A 5830-nucleotide genomic window follows, 5' to 3' on the forward strand; every position below is an offset into this window, starting at 1 on the left:
GAGGGCTAGAGAGTCCCATCGATAGTTTTTGATGCCCTTCTGCCCTTCAAATGGCTGTCAACTTTGCATAGGAAGGGTTGACTCGTGAATAACCCTACATTTGAAGGGATCAAATTGACATTGCCCTTCAATTGCGAAGGAAGGAAATTTGTCTGATCCGTCATTAGAAGGGCCGGCCATCCAATTGTCATTGAAACTGCGAATTCAAAGTTTACAAGACCTTTAGTTATGGTTTGTAGTTTCATGATAATTTTTAGAGAAAATTACCAAAATACCCCTCTAATTTGTGGAAATTCCCAAAATACCCATAATACCCCTAGTATTTTGTCATAAATTCTTAAAATATCCTTCAAATTTTCCAAATTTCCCAAAATATCCTTGGTTGAGAGTAAATTTTTCCAAAGGAAAAGCTTTCCATAAGAAGATTAATTGTCTATCATACAAGATGCTAAAACTAGAATTTGAGTTGGTTATGTAGGCTTTGGAGATGAATTGCTTCATTATTTTTAGACATAATTGCCTTTTTTGCGAGGTAATTTGTGACAAATTACATGCCAAGCACTAAAAAACGGATCTCAATTGTAAAAAAGGAATAAAGATAAGAATATCTTGAACAATCCAACCAAAATAGATACAAAGGTATTTTGGAATTTTTTGAAATTTGAGGATTATTTTGGGAATTTCCACAAATTACTGTCAAGTTTGAAGTTTGAGGTTTGTCCTGACCCGATGGCCGTGTGAAAAGACACATCCCTAAAATTTGACTCCTACCTTTCTGAAGTCTCAATGCTCACAGTGAGTCCACTTACTGCCGCTGCTATGACCTTAGACATGTCCACCGTCGAGTGCACTTGCGGCGTTGTCAACCTACTATGGTATGAGTCTCCGGTGTCCACTTTCCTTCTGCAGATCCGCTGATATGGTAAAATACAGAGCCATATCACTTGAGAGCAAAGGTTCTCTCTCTCCCTCGGACTGTTGCCCTGACGCGTGCTCTGAGTTGCCCTCCAATTCTCATAGACACTCTACCCCTTCTACCACCATCCGCGCATACCTTGCAAAGTGGAGCAGGCTTTGGTGGGGCATTGTTCAATCTGGCTACAAATAGGTGCAGGAATCATGGCGCTTCCTGCAACCATGAAGCTGCTCGGCCTCCCTGTTGGTTTCTTTGCAATCGTGGTTATGGGCCTTATTTCAGAAGCTAGCATTGAGCTGCTCATCATTGAACAGGCGACTCCACTCTCTTAGCATCAGCCATGGTTTCGAGGCCCTTGCCCATCTAGGGGACCCGTCATTAGAGTATTTTCCTCCTGTGGAAGCCCGGAAGCTTGCTTGAAGCCTGCCTCGTCTTTTCCAAAGTCGGAGAGCCGAGTGTCTACACATGGCAAGCTATCATCGCTGCCCATCTCCAGCAAGATGAGAATCATTTCTTTACCCATATCAAGGTTTGGACTTATGGGGAAACGGTACAGGAGAAAAATCTTACATTGAGGTGTTTCTACAGAAAAGGACCCCGGTGATGCGAGGGAACCATATGATTTTGAGCACCAGCCTGGGGGAAGCTCTCCATTTCGCACTTATATTGAGGATGCTACGCTGCAGTGGGGTGTCGATGCGTTTTTCTTCTTCCTTTCCTTGCAGCAGATGTGGACAGGGAAGCGGGGAGGCTGGCCCAAGTTTCTCACGATTTCCACAAATTTCTAAGGTATGATTAAGCCTCCCTCGGCCTCGTCTTTCCCATTAGATGTGAAAAAGTTTGTGAAAAGGTATTGTTGAATTCTTGTTAGCATTTTTAATCTCTTTTATAAAATTCAATGCATTTTTAAACTTCACAGAACCTTACTTGCTTTGAGAAATTTAGTTAATAAAACAAGCCTCGACTAGTATCTTTATATTACAGCTTTTAAAATTGTGATATTGCTTTATGATCAGGAGTTCACGCCTCGCGCCTCGCAATTTCTGGCGCCTGCACTCTGGAGCGGTCTACGCGTGTTGCTTCACGCTTGAGTCTTGACAGAGAGCAGTTCACGCAAGCCTTGACCCTCAAATCATTGTGAGTGAGTCTTGCTCAATGCTTGGTGCTCAGAAATTAGAATTTTTTTTAAAAAGCTTGTCTTGGGAAGTTCAAGGGCCTAAAATTGACAAGCATATTAGATTGGTCTTTTTGAACAATTTTGTTGTCTTGATTATGACGATTTTGAATTATAAGATGTGCATGCTTGTCATTAGACATTTGGGGTAGCCCTTCAAATCCTACCACTCCAGTAGAGATTGAGGGTGCCTTATATTGGCCCCTTTACCCATGCCTTTAAGGGGCAAATATCTTGCGCGCGGGCACTTTGGGCAGGCTAAAACAAAGAGCCTTAAACTTAAGGGCTATTCATACCACACACTTGTCCTTTGCTTGAGTTGTGCAGTTGTTGCGACTTCCTTATCCCATCTTCACTGCTGCAGTGCTGTACTTGCAGCGTATTGCCATTCTGATGAGTGCAGCTTTGCGTCCAAGACACCTCGACTCCGACTCCGACTCCGACTAGCTAGTATCTGCATAGAAAGAATGGCTTTCCTATATCTGCGATTCTACTGTTTATCGTCGAGACTTCATCTCCTGGTGTACTTGCAGGACATCGTCGTTGCCATTCTGAGTGTGCAGCTTTGCACCCAAGACACCCTCAACCTCTAGCGCTCTACATTGAAAGAAAAGCTTTTGTTTACCGCTAGCGTATCGACGGTAAACCTCACATGCTGCAAGGAGCTCGAAGGCACCATAGTTGGCCGGGAAATGGGGTGTGGCTGACTTGAGCAAAGGGGATCGATGGCTGTTAGTGCCGACAAGCAAGAGTGACGTACTATCTATCAAGCATTGCATTCTTTGGGAGGGTGACGAGCCATAGGCTGCTGAATGCGCAGGTGGGCATCTGGAGACTTTCAGGACGACGATGCAGAGAAGGTCCGTGCCCTACGACATTTTCTTTGCTTGGATCGGCGAGTTGACTGACTTTCAGATCTCTTCTCCTCTACGAGCATCTTTCGCTCTTGGTTCTGACCCTGTGAGCGTCTTCTACTTTTGAAAAGTAAGTGTTTATTTAGTGAAGGTAGATATACAGTTCTTAATGTTGGGTTTCTTTAATTTGGTGGTTCCACAAAGCTTATGCTGGCCCTTTGATGATGTGTAGCTTATGCACTCAAATTACAAGTGACGAGTAAATTTAATGAACAGGGTCTCGTCACTCCTAGCCTCTCTGAGATGTCGAAGAGTGGGTCTTGCTATCTCTTAACTCCATAAAGCTACCTGTTTCAAAATTCTCTTCTTCTTCTTCTCACCCCTTGTATATTAAGCCATGAGTGAGCGGTACTAGTTATGTGATGCAGCCATGTGTGGTCACTTTTATCATCCAGATTGTGTGTCAGAGATGATTTTAAAAGACAAGGATACTAGTGACAAAGCTGTTTTGGCAGAGTCTATCAAGGAAGGGAAGGGGCTTGCATGTCCTATGCAAAAATGTTGCAAATAAGGCAAAGGGGAAGTCAAAGAAAAATGGGATCTATAGTTTGGTGTATGTTATGGATGCCTGCGAGCCTGGCATCGTAAATGTTTGTCTTTGTAAGTTCTGTCAAAAATGTTGCTATCACAAAGAAAGAGGCTTGGTTACTTGTTTTTATTGGCAATATTAGTGCTACTTGTATTTGATAGTCCCCTTCCTCTGACGATGGCTCTGATGATGAGGAGGAAAATAATGAGCCTCAGAGAGCTTGGGACAATCTTCTACCCAATCATTGGTTTTGCGATTCATTGATTAATGGTTCTTTTCATATGAAGTCGCTTTTGTCGCTCTTTTCTTGCTATTGGTCTCTAGACTCTTGGTTCTTTTGTTAAACAAAAGTTATTTAGATCGTTTATTCAATTTTCTCCAGTTTTGGCTTTGGTCCTTTGAATTTTAATAACCCAGCTTGATTGCAAGCTTGCCTTAAAGTGAACCGGAAACGCTTTCAGTAAAAGCTTCAAATTTTGACCTTAAAACCATGAGACTTTTAAGTTTGCCTTTATTTTATAGTTCTAACACTCTATTACACATTGTTTACAAAAGTTGGAATGAATAGAAACGTTTGAGTTTGGTACATGATATGTGTGTGTGTGTGTGTGTGTGTGTGAGAGAGAGAGAGAGAGAGAGAGAGAGAGAGAGAGAGAGAGAGAGAGATTTTAATAAGAAAGAGATACATTTAGAGAAAAAAAATAAGTTAATACCTTTTGTAATGTGTTTTGATTTAATAAGTGAAGTTTTCAATGGTTGTTTATGAGCATACCATTATTTGTTATTTAGAGAACAATCCATTTTATATGTGTGCCTTAAATCCCATGTGGGAAGCCTACTGAGTAGGTGGCTAGTATCATTTGTTTTGAAATTGAGATTTGTATCAGTTTACAGAGGAAATGATGTTCGTCTTTTGATAAATTACATTGAATCGATTGGTTTATTTTAATTTAGTATTCATTACATTTGTTGCTTTTCATGGTTTGTTCTCTTAACGTCTATTACAAATGAAAACACACTAAAATCTACACTTCTGTTCATTTGCAGTTCAGCATGTATTTTTGCAAAAGCATGTGCTTCTAAAATGTTACTAGTATACATAAAATAGTGGGTCATTACATTGCGTACGAAATCCGTATGAGGGGGGATGGTTCATTGCGAGAAAGTCTGTATCTTGTCCATATGTAGGGGGATAGGTTAGCATGTAAGGTATCGTACATAGGGGGGTTTCTCTAAATTTGATGCACGCAGGTGACATCCCCCCATTACTAATAGTGAATCCCCCGGGCCGACAACTTGTTGCTCAACATATTGCTGACTGTGATGCTATTTTATCCAAGCTTGAAGAAGTTAACATTTTTAGGGTAAAAATCAACTTTTGGTGCCAAAGAGGTTCTAATTGTGGGGCATATGTGTAGTCCAAAAGGTAAAAGGCCAAGTCCAGCTAAAGTTGAAGCTATTCAAAAGATGACGGAAACGTGCTCTTCGGTTACTAAAGTTCGTCGATTTTTGAGTACATGTGTATTTTATCTTATTTGGCTGCCACATTTTGCTCATGTTGCAAAAGTTCTTTATCAATTGTTGAGAAAAGTTAAAAGATTTTTTTTGAAAGAAGTTCATACACAAGCTATCAGGAAATTAAAGAAGATGATTCTTGAGGCTCCAACCTTGAGGAAATTCGACTACAAATGCCACGTTAAGGATATCAATGAGAAAACTTATTTTTGCAGGTTAAGTCATTTTAGACAATTCCCTTGTTCAGATTGCTCTTGATGCCTTGCCAGACTTTTACGAGACTTTTGCTAGTACTTGGAGACTTATGATCCAAGGAAATCCTAAAGTTGTCAAGTTTGATGTATTGTGCACTTTGCTATTGCATGAGTCACTTTCCAAAAGAAAAAAAACTAGACAATGTGCAGTTCAATAGGCTTTTATTACTGCTCAAGAAAAGGGTAGTAACAACAATGTAGCCACTTCTTATGATTCTTCGACGAGTGGAAAATCACTTATTCCTAATGCTTTTGCTAGCAGCAATTCGTCTAGAAATTCTGGTGATAAGGGCAAAAAGAGGATGCATTGCCATTACTGTAAAGCTAATGATCACTTGATCAAGCAGTGTCCTAAGTTGAAGGCCAAAGAGGCTATAAAAAGAAAGAGGGTGGTTCCAGTGCAAATGTTGGATCCACTACAAATGCAGGTATTGTTAAGTCTTTTTTGAGAGGAGACTGTGCTGATGTTAATGCAGAATGGACTTTTAGTGCAGAGTGTACCTATAATCCTTCTATCCATGATGCATG

At 40.6% G+C, this 5830-nt stretch overlaps 1 long non-coding RNA gene across 1 annotated transcript; it reads left to right on the top strand.

Moving 5' to 3' along the window:
* Positions 1-768: 768 nt before the first annotated feature.
* Positions 769-3451, top strand: LOC147419406 (uncharacterized). Its single transcript, XR_015187099.1, has 3 exons — positions 769-1705; positions 1933-3074; positions 3177-3451. It is a non-coding gene; the product is annotated as an uncharacterized LOC147419406 (long non-coding RNA).
* Positions 3452-5830: the final 2379 nt, after the last annotated feature.

The sequence above is a fragment of the Adiantum capillus-veneris genome, chromosome 29 (assembly GCF_014529385.1).
Source record: "Adiantum capillus-veneris isolate H3 chromosome 29, ASM1452938v2, whole genome shotgun sequence".
Classification (NCBI taxonomy): Eukaryota; Viridiplantae; Streptophyta; class Polypodiopsida; order Polypodiales; family Pteridaceae; genus Adiantum; species Adiantum capillus-veneris.